This window comes from Palaemon carinicauda, chromosome 9, assembly GCF_036898095.1.
Source record: "Palaemon carinicauda isolate YSFRI2023 chromosome 9, ASM3689809v2, whole genome shotgun sequence".
Taxonomy (NCBI): Eukaryota; Metazoa; Arthropoda; class Malacostraca; order Decapoda; family Palaemonidae; genus Palaemon; species Palaemon carinicauda.
Window position 1 is genome coordinate 61,780,280 of NC_090733.1, and position 23,994 is coordinate 61,804,273.

A 23,994-nucleotide genomic window follows, 5' to 3' on the forward strand; every position below is an offset into this window, starting at 1 on the left:
GAATTTCATTAGATATAAAAACTACCATCAAGGAAAGAAAAGATTTTCATTATATATAAAAACTACCACCAAGGAAAGAAAAGATTTTCATTAGATATAAAAACTACCACCAAGGAAAGAAAAGATTTTCATTAGATATAAAAACTACTATTAAGGAAAGAAAAGATTTTCATTAGACATAAAAACTACCAGCAATGGAAGAAAAGTTTTTCATTAGATATAAAAACTACTATCAAGGAAAGAAAAGATTTTCATTAGATATAAAAATTACCATCAAGGAAAGAAAAGATTTTCATTAGATATAAAAACTACCATCAAGGAAAGAAAAGCTGTCCAATAAATATAAAATCTATCATCAATAAAAGAAAAGATTTTCATTAGATATAAAAACTACCATCAAGGAAAGAAAAGATTTTCATTAGATATAAAAACTACCATCAAGGAAAGATAAGCTGTCTAATAAATATAAAATCTATCATCAATGAAAGAAAAGATTTTCATTAGATATAAAAACTACCATCAAGGAAAGAAAAGATTTTCATTAGATATAAAAACTACCATCAAGGAAAGAAAAGCTGTCCAACAAATATAAAATCTATCATCAATGAAAGAAAAGATTTTCATTAAATATAAAAACTACTATCAAGGAAAGAAAAGATTTTTATTAGATATAAAAACTACTATCAAGGAAAGAAAAGATTTTCATTAGATATAAAAACTACTATCAAGGAAAGAAAAGATTTTCATTAGACATAAAAACTACCAGCAATGGAAGAAAAGTTTTTCATTAGATATAAAAACTACTATCAAGGAAAGAAAAGATTTTCATTAGGTATAAAAACTACCATCAAGGAAAGAAAAGATTTCCATTAGATATAAAAACTACCATCAAGGAAAGAAAAGCTGTCCAATAAATATAAAATCTATCATCAATAAAAGAAAAGATTTTCATTAGACATAAAAAACTACCATCAAGGAAAGAAAAGATTTTCATTACAAATAAAAACTACCATCAAGGAAACATAAGCTGTCCAATAAATATAAAATCTATCATCAATGAAAGGAAAGATTTTCATTAGATATAAAAACTACCATCAAGGAAAGAAAAGATTTTCATTAGATATAAAAACTACCATCAAGGAAAGAAAAGATTTTCATTAGATATAAAAACTACCATCAAAGAAAGAAATGCTGTCCAACAAATATAAAATCTATCATCAATGAAAGAAAAGATTTTCAATAGATATCAAAACTCTGTCTTCAACAAGAAAAACTTTTCCATATATATCAAAACTTTATCATCAATGAAAGAAAACTTTCCAATTGGTATCAAAACTCTCCCATCAATGAAATAAACTTTTCCATCTCCTGAATGTAGATTTGGGGTCGCTGAACCCTTTGATAGAGATATATTCAATATTAGTATATGGTGCAAATGATGCTGCATGAAGCTGAATTATGATTGTAAGTAGGTCGAGGAGAGTTGCTCCTCAGCATCCGGATCTCAACATTGATAATGTTTCTTTAAATCTGTGACTTAAAAGTTTAGGTGATTCTCGACAACTATGTCTTCTTTTATTGCACAAAATATTGGCTTATTCAGAGACCTATAAGATTTCGGTGGCCACGCTATTCTGAAGAAGTGTTTTAATTCTTTCGTACTACCTTGTTTAGAGTATTGTTCTCCTGTTTGATACTCATCGTGATTTGTTGGACAGGAACTTACGGTCTGTTAATTTTCTTATTCCTGATCTAGATATTAATCTCTGGCACCGTCGCTCAATTAGTTCGTTATGCATGTTGCATAAGATATTTCATAATTCTGATCATCCTTTACATTCAGAATTTCTCGGACAGTATCATCCTCTTCGTAATATTAGGTATGAGTAATTCTAATAGTCAGGCCTTCAACATCATGAGGCTCAATACTGCACAGTATTCTAGAAGTTTTATTCCAGCTGTGACCATATTGTGGAATGATCTCCCTAATCGGAAGTTCAAACTTGCAACAAATGTTTTCATATTGAACAGGCTGACATGCCTTTTTATAGTTTATATATGAAAGATCTCTTTTAATGTTGTTACTGTTCATAAATTATTCTCTTCTAATTTCTTATTACTTCTCATATAGTTTATTTATTTCCTTATTTCCTTTCCTAATTTGGCTATTTATCCGTGTTGGAGCTCTTGGGCTTATAGCATCTTGCTTTCCCAACTAAAGATGTAGCTTAGCTAGTAATAATAATAATAATGATGATATATGGGATTAAAATTAGTATATTTGCAATTATCCATTCAATTATGCGAGCTTCAATGCCCTATATGATATTGCTATATTCTATAAACGAACCAAAATTTTCCATTAGTTATCAAAATTTTCTATAAGAAAATACTTTAATCTCGACATCTGTAATAATGAAAACAAAACTTCCTGTCAGAAATTGAAACCGCCTCCCTTAATGAAAAAAAAAAAAAAAAAAATTCTCCGCTAGAGATATTAACTGTCTACCTTCATGAACGGAATTTTATTTGCTATAGATCAAAACTCTCTCCCTTAATAAATGAATACTTTCCGCTAGATAAAAGAAAACTTTTTGTTAAAGATTAAATCTCTCTCTTCAAATGCGAGTAAAATTCTCAATGAGATATAAAAATTACTTCTCTTTATAAGAGAACTTCAAAATAAAGATCAAAACATTCTTCTGGAGATCAAATCTCTTTTCTCTAATGAAAGAAAAAATTCTCACAAGACAAAAACTCTTTCCTTTAGTAAAAAAACTTTCTGCTAGAGTTTAAATCTCTCTCCAATAATTAAAAAAAAAAGTATACTACAAGAGATAAAAATGCTTTCCCCCAATGAAAGATAATGTAACAGACCTGAAGGATGTATAACTAAAGGAAAACCTCTCTAACACTTAACTTTATTTAGCGACAACACAGATGTATATATTAGCGTGTTATATTTTGTAGTTCAAATGGAGTTAGCTGGAGGTTACTGAGTATGCAGCATCAAAGGAAAGGAGAAAGAGCATTCTCCTTTTGTATGTTCATTGCTTGTTCCACGTATAGTACTAATATGGCTCCCCCTCTGAAACACATACATGTGAAAGAGGGTGACCTGCCCTAAAGTGTCGTACTGTAGGAGACAGGGATTTTTAATGTCGCTAATGGTAATCCAATCCTCTTTCCCACAAATGTTGAAGAGAAAATCTTCCAGTGTACTATCGATGACAAGAAATGGGTATGACAAAGAATGGGCCCATGTATAGGGGCATAAGCGGTGGCTTGTAGGCATTGGTGTGCATGAAAATATGTTATGATGTGTAATCCTTTTAATATGTGCGGCTTTGGTGGGGACTTGTAAGACTGACGGCAGGGAGTAAATTTCTCCACAATGTAACGTAGGTGCTAGAGAACATATAACATTTCTGCTATTGAGACATCCAAGAAGGACCCAGGGATGTTGTGGATATCTGGTGAAGTTAGTGCAGTGGGACATCAAAGCTGCTTTGAATGAAGGATGAAAATATTCCACCATTAATTGGCTGCAGGATTGTAAGGTGATGCCCAAAAGATGCTCTAATGATGTCCAAAATTGAGAGGTTAAAGTAGTACTCCTGTCGAACGTAAAGAGCTCTGATATGCCAAATCTTACTTTCCATACCAAAAGTAAGGCAGCACTACATGGGGCGGATGCAAGGGACGGTTTCAGTCAAACAAATGGAGTTATCAATGACAATTAAAAGTTATGGGTGTCCTTTTGACATGGTTAGGAGGTGAACCATTTCAACGGGAATATTGGAAAAATTAGGCTGAGGATGATGAAAAGTCCTGAAACCTAAATCTATATTTTGAAGCACTTTTCAATTTTGGCATGATGTACAGGCATAGACCTAATCATTGGCAACTTTAGTAATGCCATGCTTTATGAACTTCGACTTCAGTAGTTATGCAGTAGATTGTTTCAGGGGGTATAATAGGCAATGAATCAACTGAAATACCTATCAGTGCATGGAGACAGGCATCCAAGGGTATAGCAGACCAGTACTAATGTCACAATGGAGGGTAGTGTTGGAGACCTCGAGGGTGACATCTTCCAAACGGAGAGATGTGCAGGATGGCCTGCAGGATTAGTACTCAGGGGTCCTTTTGTTGGGCTTCTGCTAAGGTCTTGTAATGCATTCCCAGGTGAACAGCAGCCAGTGTTTTACTGAAAAGGGAGTCAGCAATGGGATTCTATTTTCCAGGGAGATGTTGAATGGTACAGTGTTATTAAGAGATGTCAGAAAGATGTCTACATTGAAGGGTGGACCAGGCGTCGTACTGTCGAGTTAAGGCATGCATAAAGGACACGGAGTCTGTGTGAATGAAGACTTGATTTGCTCTCTACAAAGGGACATAATTTGACGGAAAGCCAAATACAACTTTCCAGTCGAAGGATGGGTAGCTTGATTCTGCCTTTGAAAGTTTTCTACTGAAGAAGCCAATGGTTAGGGTGATATATTAATCCCTTTTTAGAATTCCACCCCTATAGTGATGTGTCTGGCATCAGTGAAGAGTATGAGGAAACAGTTGGCATGAGAAAGGTGAGAGCAGTAGCAATTGGTATAGCTATTTTAGCATTAAAGAGGGTCGCCTCCTAAAGGGGGCACCGCTACAAGTTTCTTGGCTTACCTTTCAGGGAGTCATAGAGGACACCGAGTGTGGTGGTGATGGCTTGTAAGAACCAATGGTAATTTTTCACTATGCCTACGAACTCCTCCAGTGGTTTCTCATAGGAAGGTACTTTTATACTGCTGATACCTTCTCAGGGAAGGGATGAACGCCCTCAAGAGTGATGCAATGACCGAAAATTGGGGTGATGACAGTCTTGTGGATGTCTTCTGGGTTAATGGGCCCCTAATGATAGCCCTTCAGAAGATCAAGGGTTGAAAAACTTAAGCAGTGGGAAGATAGGTGATGATGTCGTTGAAGTTGGGGAAAGGGTAGTGGTCAGCTTTTGTCTTCATGTTAAGAAGCCTGTAATCCCGACAAGGAGGTAGGGATCCATCATTCTTCAGGACAATGTACAGGGGCAACAACCATGGTGTTGTGGGTCTTTTGATGAAGTCACATTTCTTCCATTTCAGCAAATATGTGTTTAGCAGCTGCCAAACGATCTACGGCCAAATGTCTGAATCTCACAAACACTGGTCTTAGATACTGTGAACTGTAGGTATCTGGCACAGTTCTGAGGAGATGAGGAGGTAGGTGTAGGCCTCTTTTGCCATGCTTTTGTAGAGAGTGAGGTCAAAGAGAGTAGGTGATAAAGATGTAGAAGAGTTAGAGCTGTTTTTAACTAATGAAGTTGAAATGAGAGAGGAATTCTGCACCGATGCAAGAGTATAATATCAGATATGATGAAATTCCAGTGGTATTGGGTTCCATGAAACAGCAATTTCAGCATCTAATAACCATGAGTGTGGAGAGAAGATATGTTGGCAGCTACCAAGTGGACATCAAAAGTCTTAGAATGATGTCGCACCCTTAAGAGGGGAGCGTTGCATAAGGGAATGACACACACCATTATCGCCTAGAAAGTGTACTTTGGATCCTGAATAATGCAAAAAGTTGATGGGGAGTGTTAATAACACTGCTGAGGATGAGTGATGTCACCCTAGGGCTGATGAGGGCATTAGTTGGGGTGCAGGCATGGGTCAGCATTTGTGGGGGTGGGCGGCTTTGTCATTTCCTAAGCATGTTATGGGATGGGCATTAACCCCTGCTTCAGAATGCATTGTGTAGTTATCCCCTTCAAAGGAGTGGAGTTGTAAACAGAGTCCTTATGGAAGGGAAGTGGCTGTCCATAAGGGCATCAACTCTAGTCATTAGGTCCTTCATAGGGAAAGTGTCGACATTAGGAAAAGTGGCTCTGACAGGCATTGTACCTAAATGACAAAAAGTAGGTTCACCTCACAAGAACTGTCTCCAGCAGATTGAAGGTGAGCAACGCATATTTCTTGAAAGACCATCGACACCTTTTGATCCCCAAGACAAAAAATCTTGGTTGCACAGGCAACTGGGAATAGTAGGTAATATTTCAGATATAATTTGAGGGTCATCATATTGCATAGGAGCGTCCATTTGCTCACAGTCACTTGGAGATTTCTGGGTATGTTTTATGGGTGATAGCAGTGAGAACGTAGTCTTCTTTTTTGCTTAAGCAGGTCATGCCCTTGATGCTGAACTGAAGAGTGGCATGCTGAAACCATGCAAATATTTCTGCAGGCAAGGAAGGGAAGTTTCATTGTGGCAGCGTTGACAGACGAGTTGGGGTCAGTGGAGGACATCACCGGAGGAAATGGGAGACGAAATGGTGAGCTGCATGGCAGGCTAGGTGTTCAAAAAGATCACTAATATAGTGATCTTAAGGAAGTAAGACAGAAGCACAAGTTCATGAACAACAGACTTTATCTAACGACACTGCGGGTAATTTAAGGCCTTCATGCATTGCATAAGGCTGACAAATAAATACATGTTAACATTCAACCACTTCTGTCAATAAGCATGACATTGCAAAATAATGCATTATAATTACAGTAAGGAAAATAGAATTAGCTTGTTACATTCACTTGCTTTTGTAATCTAAATTGAATGGAGTCAGGTGGCAGTTATTGTATGCGGTGCATGGAAGAAACCTTAGAAAGAGCATTCTTATTCATATGTATATGCAGTGTTAGCTTCATTTGCATCACAAACTTTAAAACAGAGATCAAAGCTCTTGGCCATAATAAGAAATATACTTTCCTATAGAGATTGAAACTTCCTCCACTAATGAAAAAAGTAACTTTATGGAGAAGATCAAAAGTCTTTACACTGATGTAAGAAAAACTTTTTGCAAGAGATCAAAACTGTAAAGTGCAAATATAAGTATCTATAAAGAAGGAGAAAATGAATACTATAAGAAAAAATATCAGGAAGCAGCAACATACATATGTTATACTGTTTTCTAAATGGTGTGGGTTAGCAAAGACACCAGCCACCCAATGAGAGAGCTATAGGATCATTTGACTAGCCAGAAATACTGTATTAGATACCTCTCTCTGGTTACGGCTCATTTTTCAATTGCCTACACATTGCCCAAATAGTCTGTCCTATTCTTTCCACGCACCTGACAACACTGAAATTACCAAACAATTCCTCTTCACTCAAGGGGTTAACTAATGCATTGTAATTGTTCAATGGCCACTTTCCTCTTGGTAAAGGTAGAAGAAACTCCTAAGCTATGGTAAGCAGCTCTTCTTAAAGGTCACTACAAATTCAAACCATTGTCTTCTAGTCTTGGGTTGTGCCATATGTTCTGTACCATGGTCTTCCACTGTCTTTGGGTAGAATTCTCTTGCTTCAGGGTACACTTGGCCACACTATTCTGCATTATTTCTCTTCCTCGGATTTTTTAATGATGTGTTGGGCAGGCTTAATACAAGAGTCATGGATGACTGGTGGTTTATCAAGAGCAGTCATTTCATTATCTGTTTCTCTATCTTCCGTAATAGTCTTCATTTTCAAAACTATCATTACTGTCCTCCCTTCAGTTGAAGTGGCTATCCTGGTTTATACTTAGCTTTGCATGGTGTGTCAGCTCTTCCAGGTTTACCAATTTTATCTGATTTAATCATCCTTCATACATATTATTGTGTTATCTTTATTGTTAAGTTAGATTTTATGTAAGATCAATCTTTTTAATTGCTTTTAATTCTTATCCTACCTGAATACATTGAGCAAAATCCCGGACCAGTACAGTTAGTCCAGGACTTTGCTAGTGTCGTCTACTGAATTGCAATATTCGTTGTCTGGATGTCAAAGTCCAAGACCTCAGAGTTGCATCCAGAAAGTATGATATTCTTTTATGGTCAGAAACTATGGTTTCTCATATGAGCCACTCATCTGAGCTCCTTATTGATGGTTTTACGAAGATAATAATTTGGGAACGGGATGCCATTTCTAGGGTAAGGGTAATGGTGGAGTATATTAGGGCTGAGTACCTTGATCCTCATAAGTCCTGCTACGAATATGGATGGCATGAGATACAGTTGATAAAAGTTTGTGGCAGGTTTGTAAACTTCTATTTGTGTTCGATCTACTGGAATTAAGACATGGATGAGTCTATCTTCGATTGTCTTCTTACCACCATAGCTAAGATAAAAGAAGAGGATGAAAAGGCCTTTTTTTATATATTTTTTGGTGATTCCAGTGCTCACCATAGGGAGTGGTTAAATTTGTTTCTCCTACTGATAACAATGGCTTAGTACTTTGGACTTTGCCTGTGAGCAAATCATAAGTGAAGTCACTCAGGCCAGGTAACTGCTTGGGCCTAGTATAACAAGTAAAGTTGGTTCTCCAGTTGGAAGATTGATCATGCCTTTATTTCATTAGTGGTGTAGACTAAGCACCCTGTCCCTGAAGTGTCATACTCATGTAAGACTTATTAAAAATGTCATGCAGACTAGAATGGTATTTGGAGTGATATTTTGAGCTTTAATTGATCACAATTGTATAATAGTTTTAAGCCTGTTGCTCTTATCAGTGAGAATCTGCCCAAGATAGTTGATAGGCATATCCCTTCTCGTGCGCTAAAGTACCAACTAAAAGACAAACCCTGGTTCAATAAGAATTGTTGATGTGCTTATTTGGAGAAGCAGGAAAACTATCTTCATTAGAAGGGTAATAATTCTGATTTGACTTTCAACAACTATACTTAGCAAAGATTGATTGATTGATTTGAAGTTTTCTGGCATCCTGACATCAAAAGTCATTGACACCGATATCGCTTATCATAAATAAAGCACAAATGAATACTCCACTAAAACCATATAAGCAAACATGTCATTGTAAAAGTTAAATAACCTTCAGAAGACCTGCTTCTGAAATAAATATAAAAATGGCACTAGCATTGTACAATGCATCATTTCCAAGATCCTTGGCAAGGATGAACCTGCCATCCTCACCTCGAGCCTCAAATAGATATAGATATCTATTTCTTTCCGTGCTGTAAGTGGGGTATTCAGTCAACAAATGCTTCACTGTCAAGGGTATCAAACAGTCATCTGCAATACGGTTGGTGTTAGCCAGTTAACAAAATCTCAGGTGCCATCCAAGTGTGACTAATGCGGAGACGACAAAGAGTAGTCTCCCACATTCGGGGCATCAAGTTATATTTCCAAGGGGATATAGCATTCACAATTTCTCTCATCCAATGCTCACCATAGGAATTGGTTGAATTCTGTTTCTCCTACTGATCACAATGGCTTAGTGCTTTGGACTCTGCCCACGAGCAAATCATAAGTGAAGCCACTCAGGTCAGGTAACTGCTTGGGCCTAGTATAACAAGTAAATTTGGTTTTCCAGTTGGAAGATTGGTCATGCCTTTATTTCATTAGTCGTGTAGACTAAGCACCCTATCCCTGAAGTGTCATACTCAAGTAAGATTTATGTAAAATGTCATGCAGACGAGAATGACATTTGGAGTGATATTTTGAGCTTTAATTTATCACAATTGTATAATGGTTTTAAGCCTGTTGTTCTTTTCAAGAGAATCTGCCTAGCATAGTTGATGGGAATATCCCTTCTCATGCGCTAAAGTACCGACTAAAAGACAAACCCTGGTTCAATAAGAATTGTTGATGTGTTTATTTGGAGAAGCAGGATGACTATCTTCTTTGGAAGGGTAATAAATCTGATTTGACTTTCAACAACTACAGTACTACACTTAGCTAAGATTGAGTGATTGGAAGTTCTCTGGCATCCTGACATCAAAGGTCATTGACACCGATATCGCTTACCATATATAAAGCACAAATGAATATTCTACTAAAACCATAAAAGCAAACATGTCATTGTAAAAGTTAAATGATCTTCAGAAGACCTGCTTCTGAAATAAATATAAAAATGGCACTAGCATTGTACAATACATCATTTCCAAGATCCTTGGCAAGGATGAACCTGCCATCCTCACCTCGAGCCTCAAATAGATATAGATATCTATTTCTTTCCGTGCTGTAAGTGGGGTATTCAGTCAACAAATGCTTCTCTGTCAAGGGTATCAAACAGTTATTGCAATACGGTTGGTGTTAGCCAGTTAACAAGATCTCAGGTGTCATCCAAGTGTGACTAATGCAGAGACGACAAAGAGTAGTCTCCCACATTCGGGGCATCACGTTATATCTCCAAGGGGATATAACATTCACTATTTCCCTCATCTTATTTTCATTAAATTATCCCAATGCTGTTGCCAATTATTACAAATATATTTCTTAATTGTAGGTGCAAAAAATTACAGAGAATGGGATACCTTCTTGGTAGCAACTCAGCTGCAGCATTCTTTCCCAATGAATTGGCATTCTCATTTCCAGACACACCTATGTGTGCCAGAACCTAGCAAAATTGAACTGTTATACCTTTTAGGGCAAATAATTAAAAGCCCCTCTAAGATCTTTAAAACTAAAGGGTTACTAGAGTTAAAAACCTTTAAAGTTTGTAGAACACTTCTTGCATCACTAAAAATGGTAAAATTGCCCTCCTCTTTTAACATTATCTTCTCAATAGCAGTTAGTATGCCGTATAGTTCGGTATACATTGAAGATACTAGAGGAAGGACACCTCTAGAATTAAGAGAACCACTATATACTCCAAATCTAGTCCCAGCATCAGATTTGGACCCATCAGTGCATATATAAGTCGAATTACTATGCTCTTCAACATGTTTCATATAAAGAGACCCTGCTTCTAATTCAGTCATGTTCTTTTTATACCAATAAAATGTTTACAAAAATATATTTTCTGGTGATTTCCATGGAGGAGTTGGTGATATCCTAAATGGAAGAAATCTATTTCTTGCTACATCAAGATTGTTTATTAATTGTTTTACTCAAAGGTTGAGAAGATTATGGGTGTAACTCAAAATATCTATAATGCCTCACAAAGTTTGCAGTCTGACAGGCTAAAGAATTAGGAAGTTTTTGGAAACCAAACCAAAACCGAACAATAGAATTCTTTAGGTAAAGGTCTAAAGGTAATTCTCCGGCGTCAACAAAGAGACTTTGGATAGGTGAAGTTCTAAACCCTCCTGTGGACAATCTAATACCAGCATGATGTATAGAATATAATATCTTCAATTGGCTTGGGGTAGCTGAGGAGTACATTTCAAACCCTTAACTAATTTTTGAAAAAATTAAGGACTTTTATAATTCTAAAATAGTTTTGCTGTCTAACCCCCATGATGTATGGGATAACAGTTTTAAGATATTCAGAGCCTCAAGACCTTCAACTTTTAATGCTTTTAAGTGAGGAACCCATACAAGCCTACAATCAAATATCAAACCTAAAAATCTAGCTTCATTTACACATGGGGTCCGTTGACCTTTGATGATTATATCATGGTCTGGATGTATTCCCCGAATACGTCAAAAATGGACAGCATTAGTTTTGCTTCTTGAAAACTTAAACTCATTCATATCAGCCCACTGGGTAATTTTATCAATTGAGAACGGCAGCTTTCTCACAACCATTGCCATTCTAGCTCCAGCAAATGATATGGAGATATCATTTACAAATAGTATTGAGAGAATACCTTTGGGAATGACAGGGGATATTTCATTAATGGCTAGTGCAAATAGGGTTACACTTTGCACACTACCCTGGCGAACTCTTTCTTCCTGACATTTCCTCTTGAAAATATCTATGTGAAATAACTGATTGAGTGAACAAGAGTAACTCTCCTCTTAATCCCAAATTATGAATGGTTTTAAATATACCATATCTCCATGCAGTATCATATGTCTTTTCAAGGTAAAAAAAGACTCACATGGTGCTGCCTGGAAGCGAAGGCTACATAATAGAGGACTCAAGTCGTATCAACTCATCAGTTGAGTGCATTTTTCTAAAGCCACACTGGATAGGTGATGAAATACTCTTCTTTTCCGGTACCACATCAGTCTTGTATTGACCATCTTCTCCATGACCATACATAAACAAGATATCAATGCAACTGGTCGATTGTTTGCTTCTAAAAATATATCCTTACTGGGTTTTAAAAAGGCTAAAATAATGGCTAGTTCCCAAACCAGTGTTTCCACTTTCAAGAAATTTTCCTTGATTCAAGGAATTTTAGGGTCATCAAGGAGAACTTCAAGGAATTTGAAAATTCAAGGAATTTTCAAGGAATTTTAATGTTTTTTTCCAGGATTTGTAAAGGAAATTTTAAATTTTCAGAATTTTTCATGGTTATCTACAAAACTTATATTATTGAATCAAAATACAGATAATGCATTCTAAACGAGTATAGCCTATATTGGCTAAATTATATTATACTCAAGAATACGTTATAGGCATTATGCTCTCTTTTTAAAATCATTATTGCACAACTATGACTCCGAGACCGGTACAGTACGTTACGTTTCCACCTGAATGCTACATGTCTAATTCCTATACATACACGAAACGCACCAGCTCTTTAGTTTCATTATGCATACTCTCAGTGACAGCGTCTCTGTGTCTTAGTCTGTGCTCTTTCCGAAAGTGAACTCTTATTACTGAAGGTGAATTCTCAAGCCCGTTTTAGGTGATTCATGAACACAATGAAATGGCCATGCTTACTAACAATAAAATTCAAATTTTTTGGCTGTTGATCCATGGGATCAACTACATAATCAACTTTATTGTTTACAAGTGTTGCCATGATCAAAGTGAAAATGACATTGCCTGATAATGGGATAGAGAATTTACCTTTTTTCACGATCTTTCTTTCAGATGGCAACAAAACAGTCTAGTAGTAGTGAGAGTGATTATAGTACAGACAAAGAAAAACAAGGAAACGTGAGAGCCATTAAAAAAAAGGAAATTCGAACAAAAGTTTTTGGACACTTGGTTGACGAGTCCTGCTTTTAAACCATGGTAAAAAAAAAAAAAAAAAAAAAAAAAAAAATCAGTGGCGGGAAAACATGTTCCCTTTAGTGAAATATGCAGTGTTAAACTTTCGCGTGCTAAAACTTCATTAATTAATTCGTCATAGTGATAACCAAGACCCATAGTGATAATGCGAAAAGAAGTGCAAGGTTGGCAAAGTCTCAGCCCAGCATCAGTGGTTATATGGGTCCATCAATGGATGCAGCAGCAAAAAATGGAAATTAAGATATGTAGCTTCATTGCTGAAAATAATTTGCCAATCAGCATGTGTGAACATTTCCTACCTTTCCTTCGAGATTTGTTTCCCGCAGATGAAGGTTTGAAAAAGGTAACGTTAGGAAAGCAAAAAGCTACCAATGTCATCAGACAAGTGCTTGGTTTTCACTTTTTGAGAGAAAATACAGAGAAACTTCAGCAACATAGGTTTTCAATTGTCATAGATGAAACAACTGACAAGTTAACTACATCACAATTAGCAATATCGGGAACTTTTTTTTTATGCAAATTCTTTTGAAATGAAATGTGTTTTTGTAGACCTGATAGAATTGCCCAGCGGTAAAGCTGATACTATCTATGGTAAAATTAAGGAGTGTGTGACATCCTGCAACATCCCAATGACAAATGTGATTGGATTTTGTGCCGATACATGTAATGTCATGTTTGGTAAACATCATTCTGTTTCTCAATTATTCATCAAAGACTGTCCTTGGATTTTACCTGTTAAATGATCATGTCATCTGATACATTTATGCTGATCTTATGCTTCACAGAAATTACCAAAATCTTTGGAGGACCTTTGTAGGAACATTTATTCTCACTTCCACATGTCATCACAGAGAATAGAAGCCTTTCGAGAATTTCAAGATTTTTTCCAGGTTGAAAAACATAAAATTTTGAGAGCAGGTAGCTTGTTTAGAGTTTTTATCGTTCAACCTCTGAAGGCTTGCAGCATTCAATTTGTTATTTCAAAGTGAAATGCCTCTGTTGCATCAACTTAGAAAAGAACTAACTACTCTCATTATGAATATGTGTTCCGATTTTATGGAACTTAGCTATGTGCGTGGTGCAGATATAAAGAATATTGATCCAAGTAATGAAAAGTACCATGCACCCTTAAAGAAGGTTTATCTTGGCCTAAAGGCATCTGCTGCAATTCAGAGAATAGCAACAGAAATGGGAGATATTGATGATCACAATATGGTTGCGTTGTTTTACACACATTGAAAAAATTTCCGTGTCGAATGTGTTAAACAAATTCAAGGAAGATTTGACAAAGTTGAATATTTTGACTTTTTATCCTGCTTGTACCCTGAAGTTGCTTACAATTTGACTGTACCGAGTTTAACATCCATAGTGACAAGATTCCCATATCTGAGTGAGGACATTAATGCTCAGGAACTTGATTTGGAATGGCGACAGCAAGCCATGAATCCTAACCTTGGTGCCAATATGAACTTCATGGATTACTGGCGTGTCATATTTAATGAAAAAATGTCACAAGATCTCATACATACCCGGAGTTAAGAAAGCTCGTTAACATTCTTTTATCATTTCCGTATTCTATTGCATCGTTTGAGAGGGTGTTCAGCCATTTACAACTGAGAAAAGATGACCATCGATCAGCTCTAAAGCAACAAAGTCTGATAGGACTTCTTACTACAAAACTAACTCTACAGGCCATGGAAAAAACTCGTACAGGAAGCTATGACCTTCCAAAAGCCATGATCAGCCTGCACCACAAAATGAAGACTAATGCAGTTGATGAAGAAACTCGACAACTACGAAATCTGTTTCTTGAATCCTTGAAACAACAGTAATGGTTTGCTAAATCAAGATTCTGGTGACTAGCTTCTGATTATCTCTCCTCCCCCTCCAACGAGATCATCAGTTTGCCAGTAAATAGTCCTGCTGAAATTAGAACAAATATTCTGTAGTATTACTATTTAAGAATCTATTGTGTTAACATTATAAATGAGAATTAGAATCCCTTTAATTATCTCGTTCCACAATCTAAAGTCTTTGTATTATTATTATTGTTATTATTATTATTATTATTATTATTATCATCATTGTATATATATATATATATATATATATATATATATATATATATATATATATATATATATATACATCTTATTTACAAACATTTTGATATTTTAGTTATATTCTGCAGTGTAAGTGGTAGAAGTCTGTTTAATTTTGTCACTCCCCTAATAAATAAATAATAAATTGTTGCAATGAGAGAAAAGGCAGCTGCATATTTTTATTTTTATTTATTTATTTATTTATTTATTTTCTTTTTTTTTGCTTATTCGTGTTTTCTAAATTTAAACTGGATATCCGTGTATTTTGTTTGTAAGAGTAAACGTAATAAGATGTATTATGTATTTTTCATTTATTTACCCCCAAGTATTCTGTGAAATTTACTATAAGTGCTTGAACTTAGTCAGTTACTCTACTATTTTTATTTTTTCTTAATGTGAATGTCTAAAACTAGCCAAGGAAGAAATCAAGGAAAATGAAATGGCTGTCAAGGAAAATCAAGGAATTTTGGCAGACCCCACAAGGAATTTTCATTTCAGCGAGTGGAAGCACTGTCCCAAACACTGGGATAACTATGATCACGTCATATTCCGTTTATAAGGCTTAAAACAAATAACCTTGTATTAACAGGTACGTATTTAATCATTGCATATATATTTTCATGTGGTCCAGGGGCTGTATCATTACAGGTAGCAAGTGCGGATTCAAATTCTCTTCCAGTAAAAGAATTGTATGAATCTTCCCTTCCTGTTACAAAATTTAAAATTTTCTTTTCTTCAATGCTTCTATACTGGTGACCAGGAACTGCTACACATTTGGATGATACATTTCAGAAAGGATCAGCCAGAGCATTGCTAACCTCAGTTGCTTCAGTCACATACTGACCATTCACCTTCAACACTGGTGGTGGATTGAGGGTAAATTTGCCTGCTATCTTTTTTACTTGCCTCCATACAGAAGATGGTGGTGTCCTATTATTTACTGAGAAAACAAACAACCCAAGATTAGGCCTAGCCTCTTTCATGGCATGACAGGACTGTGCTCTACATTCTTTTTTTGTATATTATCAAATTCTCCTCTGTACAGCATCTACACAATCTAATAAAACATTTGCATGCGGCTCTGTGCAAGGCAGTTAATTCTGAAGACCACCAGAGGACTGGTCTTTGATTCAATAACCCTGGGGTTTTGGGAATCTAATTGATTCCTGCTGTATGGAGAGTTCCATTCAGTAAGTCTATGGCATCATCAACACTCAAACTGTTCTGCACTCCCCTCGATTTCACTTATCTCACGAAATCTAACCCAGTCTGCCTTGTCAAGATTACATCGTGGCAATGTAATGTCCAACCATCAAAATTAAGTAGGGCAGTAAGAGCTTGCTATTGAACGACCAATGCAGGGCAGAGTATCTGTCTGAACATGAAAGTGTGTGGGCTCTCTTGTAATAAGGAGGCTGACATCCTCATTTTCTACAATTGATGATACAATATTCACCCTGGTGTTTGCTAAAACATCACCCCATAAAAGATGCCTACCATTCAAATCTCTAAGTAAAAGAAAAGGTTGAGGGAGTAGTTGAATAACCACTACTAAATTATCATACGAAATGTTACCATTTGGAGGCAAGTATAGAGAAAAAATTGTATATTTTCTCCCTAAATCAGTTTGTACAACCACTGCCTGCAGATGTGTACAAATAGACAAAGGTATTTGGGGAACATCTCGACGAACATACTTGAGACTTCTGCCATTGCTCCCTACTTGTTGATTATATGGTGTTCTATAGCTAACCTACTTTCGAGGACAAGGAGTATTAGCATTAAGCTTGCTCTCCTGTAGACACACAGTTATGGGGAATGTTTAAGAATTAGGAGCTTAAGTTTTTATATTTGGCCCTTAAACCCTGCCAATTCTGTTGCAAAACAGAAGAAAAAAACTATGAGTTATTTATGGAAGACATTTTGGATGAGGTCTTCCCATTAGCAATTTTCGATTTAATATTATTTCCTGTAAGCTTCTTAAAAGAGGGTCTTAATATATTAGGTTTTACATTTACCTTTTTCATGTTTTTTGGATATAATTGTTGAGGGGTATAGTGGACCTCAACTTGAATTTTGGATTGATTTAAGTTGTTTTCTAGTTGATCTGAAAAATCAATAGACAAAACATCACATCTATTTGATGTCATACCTTTGGTGTTTTTAATGGAAGGGGCTGAGAGAGATGGAGGTCTCTCTCTCTTTTCCTATTAAGAAGTGGAGAGTTAACAGCTTTTAGCATTTTCCTCATTACAGGTGTACCTGATAACTTTTTTTTAAGTATAACCTCCATCAAATCAGGCAAGATGGTTTTATTGAGGGCAGCTTCTTCTAACATATAGCTGGTTGCTCCTATCAGTAGATTCATGATTAGAGTTGCAGTTCAAGCACCTTGCCTCAAGTGTACATTTTCCATGTTAAAGATTGGAGTAAGTATTAAAAAAATTCATTCTTAAAATATTTGGAAGGATGCCCAAATTTAAAGAAATTAAAACATTGCAGTGGCTTCTGCTTAAAAGGTCAAACTTTAATCCTTTCATTTTCTTATATCAATGTGGAAAGGTACATCAGCATCCTGGAAAGTAAGGATAATCATTGATGTTCCAGGTACTTTATGTACTTTCCACACTGTCAATGGACTCATAGCCAATATCTCCTCTTCTCTGAATTCATATAGGTCTCTATGGAAAATCACTCCATTTCCTCAGCTAAAGTTTAGATGTGGTTTGATGTCCAATCTTATATCATTATTTTCTGTCTTTAAATTGGACAATATAACAGACTGCGTGTATGACTTTGCATTTATTAAGTAATTTTCTTCCCAAATTGCCATATATTTCTAGGTGTGATCGTTCTTACCTTCCTCTGAAGAAATTTGTTAATCTTAAAATAATTCTTGTACCTTCTTTAGATTGAGCAACAAGCTGCATAGATAGTTTTGACTTTCTCTGGAATGGCTTAACCATCTGTACGTCTTTATCAATTCAGTTTGCCAGTCTGTAGACATCCAGATCTTTAGGTACCCCATCACACAGGGCACCATTACCATTCAAATTACCAACTTCAATATTCATAATGTTACGGCTTGCATTGGATGCTTCCTCATTACTATTAAATGATAACCAAGAATCCTATTTATCATCTTGAAGTTTCATTCTAATTTCGTTTATTAACACGTAGCATTCAAATATCTTATATAACACATCATAATTGGCTTCTAATGGAATTTGGGTAACATAGAAGATTTTCAATTTTCCTGTGTTGCACCAAATTACAGTTTTTTCGAATATTAAAAACATGGCCCTTGCTAGTTCCTAAGTCTTCACCAAAATTTCTTTAAATGAATTGCCAGAGGTCGTCACCAGTGCTGGGGAATGTTAGCGTATCCAGGGGCTATAGGTTCTTTGCCCAGAGTCCATGGAGGCGAGGTCGATATTGGGAAGGGGATTGGTTTGATTTACCTGCTCGAGAATATTAAGGCATCACACGTCAGAAAGGAGATTTCCACTCTCCACTATCGGCATAAGGAAAGTATACTTCCCAAATGGTCCACTCCATACCTTACCGAATGATAAAACCAAAACAGATATAGAGGCTCAGGTGTAAACTGAACCCCCTTGTTAGGACTGAGACCAAGGAACTATGGAATCATCCTCCCCATACCTGTAATGATGGGCTTCTTGCCAGAAGGCGAGAGTCCTACCCCAAGCATTGAATCCCCCTGGATTCCAAAGACCCAACCCTTGAGAACAGTTTCATCAAAAAGGTCCAAACCATCTTTTGGATGGCTGAAATCATCCAATACTCTCATATATGGCTTTGAATACAAATACTCCCCAACTGTGATACCTTTTCCCATTCATCGAAGTAATAACAGATGTAGAAACATCCACGCCAGCAGCAATAGCGGATGTAGAAACATCCATGCCATTAAAAAGAAAAAATAAATATATATATATATATATATATATATATATATATACACACACACATACATATATATATATATATATATATATATATATATATATATATATATATATATATATAAATATATATATATATATATATATATATATATATATATGTATATATATATATATATATATATATATATATATATATATATATATATATATATATATATATATATATATATATATATATATATATTATACATAAGAATATCAAAAGCACCAAAGAAAATAACCTTATTAAGGAAAAAACAACCCATCCACATTATAAAACTCTAACAGGTCACAGTCAACACAAACTTGACTGAAAACAAAGACATCAGTATAAGAAAAGATAAATACCTATCACCAAGTCCCACCCACTATTACACTATTAATGTTATCCGGATAGCACTGATAAAGAAAGCCAAGAAACCTTAATACTACCCTTATTAACCTGAAACTAATTCTCCCCTTTTTCAAGATATTGTTAATTGAAATAACGTACTTTGGGTATTTAAAAATGTGTCCACCTGGCAGAGTTCAACATGGGTCTGAATCCACGTCCTGCATAGGCTAGGGGTATATAGCACCAAAACACATCACTCGATTACTGGAAGTTATTGTCAGCTGGAGAAAGTAATACCGCTCTGTTCTTCGTCTCCAAATAAATATAGTGCTTACACCTTTTCCATAAGGCTGGTACAGCATAGGCTCATAGTAGGGGACGGAAACACTTGTGCACTCGGGTCTTCCCTTTCACAGTAAGCAAAATTGGCAAGGATAACCATAAAGAAATAAGGAAATGGTTGATAGTGGTGATAGGTGATGTCTTGTAGATGAAGACAGATGATTGCAGAGATGGAGAAGTAAAATCCTGAGTCGTAGATTGCATTTATTCCATACAGCAAGGGGTTATGAACAGTGGTGCTCTGCAAGGCATACAGCTCGTGCCAAGAGAAGCAAGAAGACTATCTATGCGCATGCACAGAGTGCTGACAGTGCGACTCATGCGCATGCATTTGTAACAGACAGAATTTATGAATAGTAAAGGGTGCATATATGAAAGATAATATATACCATAATCTACACCTCCCCTCCCCTTTTGCGTTCAAATAGGTATCTTGAACGTACTAAGCAAGTTACATATAATGAACTACGTAAATAATAGTGTGCAAAGCAAATAACATAAAATGTATCAAATATAAAATTATGCAGCCAATTGCATAAATGGCACAAGGGCCTTGTACACTATGTAGGCCTGTTTAATCTTGGAGACCTGCGGGAAGTTTTGGAGGGAATTGATGACTTTTCCATGTCAGAGTTAGGGACCACAGGGAGATCAGAGTTGAGAACTTGATTGGGACTGTGCACTGGATACAAGAAGCAATGGTTCCGACGTAGCACTCCACCACTAGGGAGGCGAATTTCGTACTCGTGTGATCTCGAGCCACCCATGATAATCCCGATCTTGTCCCACCTATGGGATGTTGGGTCCTGGAGACGGACATGTTGGCCCACATTCAGTCTGGGCAGGGGACGGGCGTGGGTGTCGTAGTTGCGTTTCACTTGAGCCGCTCTGGCAGCTGCTCGTCGGTCACAATCATAGGCCTTTTCTTGCCAACATTCCATGAATGACTGAGGATGGGCGGGCACACAAGTACGGAGAGGGTGACCATACAGGATCTGGGCAGGAGAGCGACCAGAGTGGTTAGGCATGTTTCGTAACTCAAGGAGGCCACGATCAAAAGCCTCACAGTCAATGTTTCCTGAAGGGGCCGTTTTGAGGATCAAGTGCTTGACAGCTTTGACTGCAGCCTCGGCATGTCCATTAGACTGCAGGTAGTGTGGCGATGAAGTTATGTGGTGTACACCCCAACGCTCTGCGAAGTCAGCAAACTCTCTGCTGGTAAACTGGGGTCCTCCATCGGTGCGTAGGCGCAGGGGGACGCCTACCTCCCTGAAGTAGCGGCAAAAGTGCCATATGGTGGAGGAGGCAGTGGTGTCACCCTTGCAAGAGACAACCACAGACCAGCCGGAGAGGCGGTCAGCGACAACAAGGAAGGACTTCCCCGCTACCTGGAAGAAATCCGCTGATACCGACTCGAAGGGCCTCGATGGGTGGTTATCGTTGCGAAGAGGTTCCTGCTGTTGGCTTGGGCGTAGGACTTGGCAGGGCTCACAGGCGGCAACGGTGTTAGCAATGTCAGAGTCTATCCCAGGCCAGAAGACAGTTTGTCGAGCACGACGCTTAGTGGCTTCATCACCTCGGTGGCTGTCGTGGATTCTGGCAAGTGTGTGGCGACGTAGAGCGGCAGGAACTATTATTCTAGCACTGTAGAACACGAGGGTGCCGTCAGTAGAAAGGGCTTCTTGCAGCTTCCAATACAGTAGCAAAGAAGCATGCAGGTCGTACCGATTCGTGGGAAATCCGGACGCAATGCAATCACGAAGACGGACGTAGTCAGGGTCGGTCTGCGCTGCTGTTGACATGTCCTGTAGAGTTCGGTCGGCATTGACGATTGTGACATTCTCTTCCTGGGAGGCTATTACGACGTTGATGACAGACCTGACGTGTGACGTTACTTCAGCACAGCCAATCATATCCTCAGACGTTGGGTAGCTGACAGATGTGCGCGAGAGTGCATCTGGAATGCATAGAGACTTGCCAGCATGCCACATTGCAGTAAACTGGTATTGTGACATACATTCCTTCATTCGCTGGAGCCGTGGGTTTTCGATCATGTCCAGCGTGTAGCTGTTGATGATGGGCACTAGTGGATGATGGTCTGTTTGCAGAGTGAAGGATGACAGTCCTTGGAGGTACAAACGGCACTTTGTGAGAGCCCAAGATACAGCAAGCATCTCCAACTCGATGGTCACATACCTTGTCTCGGCGTCTGCGAGAAAACGGGATCCACACTGCACTACTCGGAGACGTCCGGAACCATAGTCCTGGAGGAGAGCGTAGCCTATTCCGTAGAGACGAGATGCATCATTCTGGAGAAAGGTTGGCAAAGTTGGGTCAAAAGACGCTAGAACTGTGAGGCTTGAGAATGCTTGCTTCGCACGTTTGAAGGCCTGGTCATGGTCCGGTGTCCAAATAAAAGAGCGCTTAGGGCTCATGAGTGGGAGTATGGGCTGTGCAGTCAGGGCGATATCTGGAGTGAACTCTGCAGTTGGTTAACTAACCCCATGAAAGAACGTAAGTTCGTCAAGTTGGAAGGTGTGGGGAAGTCTTGCAAAGCTGTAACTCGTCCTGGATCGGCAGCTATTCCTTCTTTGGAAAGGGTGAATCCACAGAAATTTACTCGGGTCTCCGCTACTACGAACTTATCTCTGTTGAGAGTGATGCCGTTTTTGCGACAGCGAGTGAGTAATTCATAGATCCTGTGATAATGTGACAGTAAGTCGTCGTCAAAGATGAGAATGTCATCGACAACCTTGACACATTTCCTCATACCCTGGAGAGCTAGGTCGCCGCGGTAACAGTAGGCGTCGCCGGTGGCAGCGAAGCCCATAGGTCCTCGGCAATGCTGGAAGCATCCATAAGGAGTAATGAAAGTGGTGAGATGACGGTCCTCCTCCGCTAGCTCCATCTGCCAGTAACCATGTAGAACGTCCGCAGTATTATTATTATTATTATTATTACTATCCAAGCTACAACCCTAATTGGAAAAGCAAGATGCTATAAGCCCAGGGGCTCCAATAGGGAAAAATAGCCCAGTGAGGAAAGGAAATAAGGAAATAAATAACTGAAGAGAACAAATTAACAATAAATCATTCTAAAAAAAGTAATGTCATATATAAACTATTAACAATGTCAAAAACAAATGTCATATATAAACTATAAAAAGACTCATGTCCGCCTGGTCAACAAAAAAGCATTTGGTCTAACTTTGAACTTTTGAAGTTCTACTGATTCAACAACCCGATTAGGAAGATCATTCCACAACTTGGTAACAGCTGGAATAAAACTTCTAGAGTACTGCGTAGTATTGAGTCTTATGATGGAGAAGGCCTGGCTATTAGAATTAACTGCCTGCCTAGTATTACAAACAGGATAGAATTGTCCAGGGAGATCTGAATGTAGGTGAAGAATTTGGCTGTGGGATCGACGGTACAGACAGCAGCTATGGGTGTGGGCGAACGGTGGTCTGGTCTGGAGACTTGAGTGTTCAGCTTGATGAGATCCACTGTGATGCGAACTCCCTTTGCCATTGGGACGACAACTATAGGGTGGCACCATTGCGAAGGCTCGTCTCCACAAGGCTTAATGATACCCTGCTGGACCATAGAATCTAGTCCTATCTTGACAGGTTCGCGGAAAGCATAGGCGATCTGCCGTGGGGTGTGAATGGCGAATGGAACAGCGTCCTCTTTAAGGTGGATTTTCATTGGAGGTCCTGCCATCGACCTCAGTGGAGCTGCTTTAAGGTCCTCCTTAGACACAAGCACATCAGGGATGGTTCTAAGGAAATATTCTCGGGCCTCAGCAGGGGTCGAGTTGGAATGGAGGGGTAGCTCCTTACATCGGTTCATATGGACGACCTGCAGGATGGGCCGTGGAAAGTCTGGCGGTATGATGGCCAACTCCTTGCAGTGTGCATAAGACAGCAGCAGCATCTGGATACCTTCATGGACTTGGATCATGGCATGACAGGATCTGTTGGCCAACGACAGAGTGGCCTTAAGGGTACCTAAAGCTGGTGTCATCTGTGATCCATCTGCTGTGAGTGTCACTGAGGTGGCAGAACGTTGGAGCTCGTTCCTGGTGATTTGAAGCAGTTCCAAGTGCTGAGGACCCATCACTGATACGTTAGCTCCTGTGTCTGGCAGCATCATAATCTTGGATGTCTCACCATTGTAGGTGAGGTCGAGGGATACAGGTACCGGTAAAGGGCAAGTTGTTGTGGAAAGGGCCTCAACCTTGCGACAATTTGAAGGCCTGCTAGAGGAGGGCGCGGCTTTGGGTGGGCCGCCCTGCTTGGCATACATCTGCTGTCGGCAAC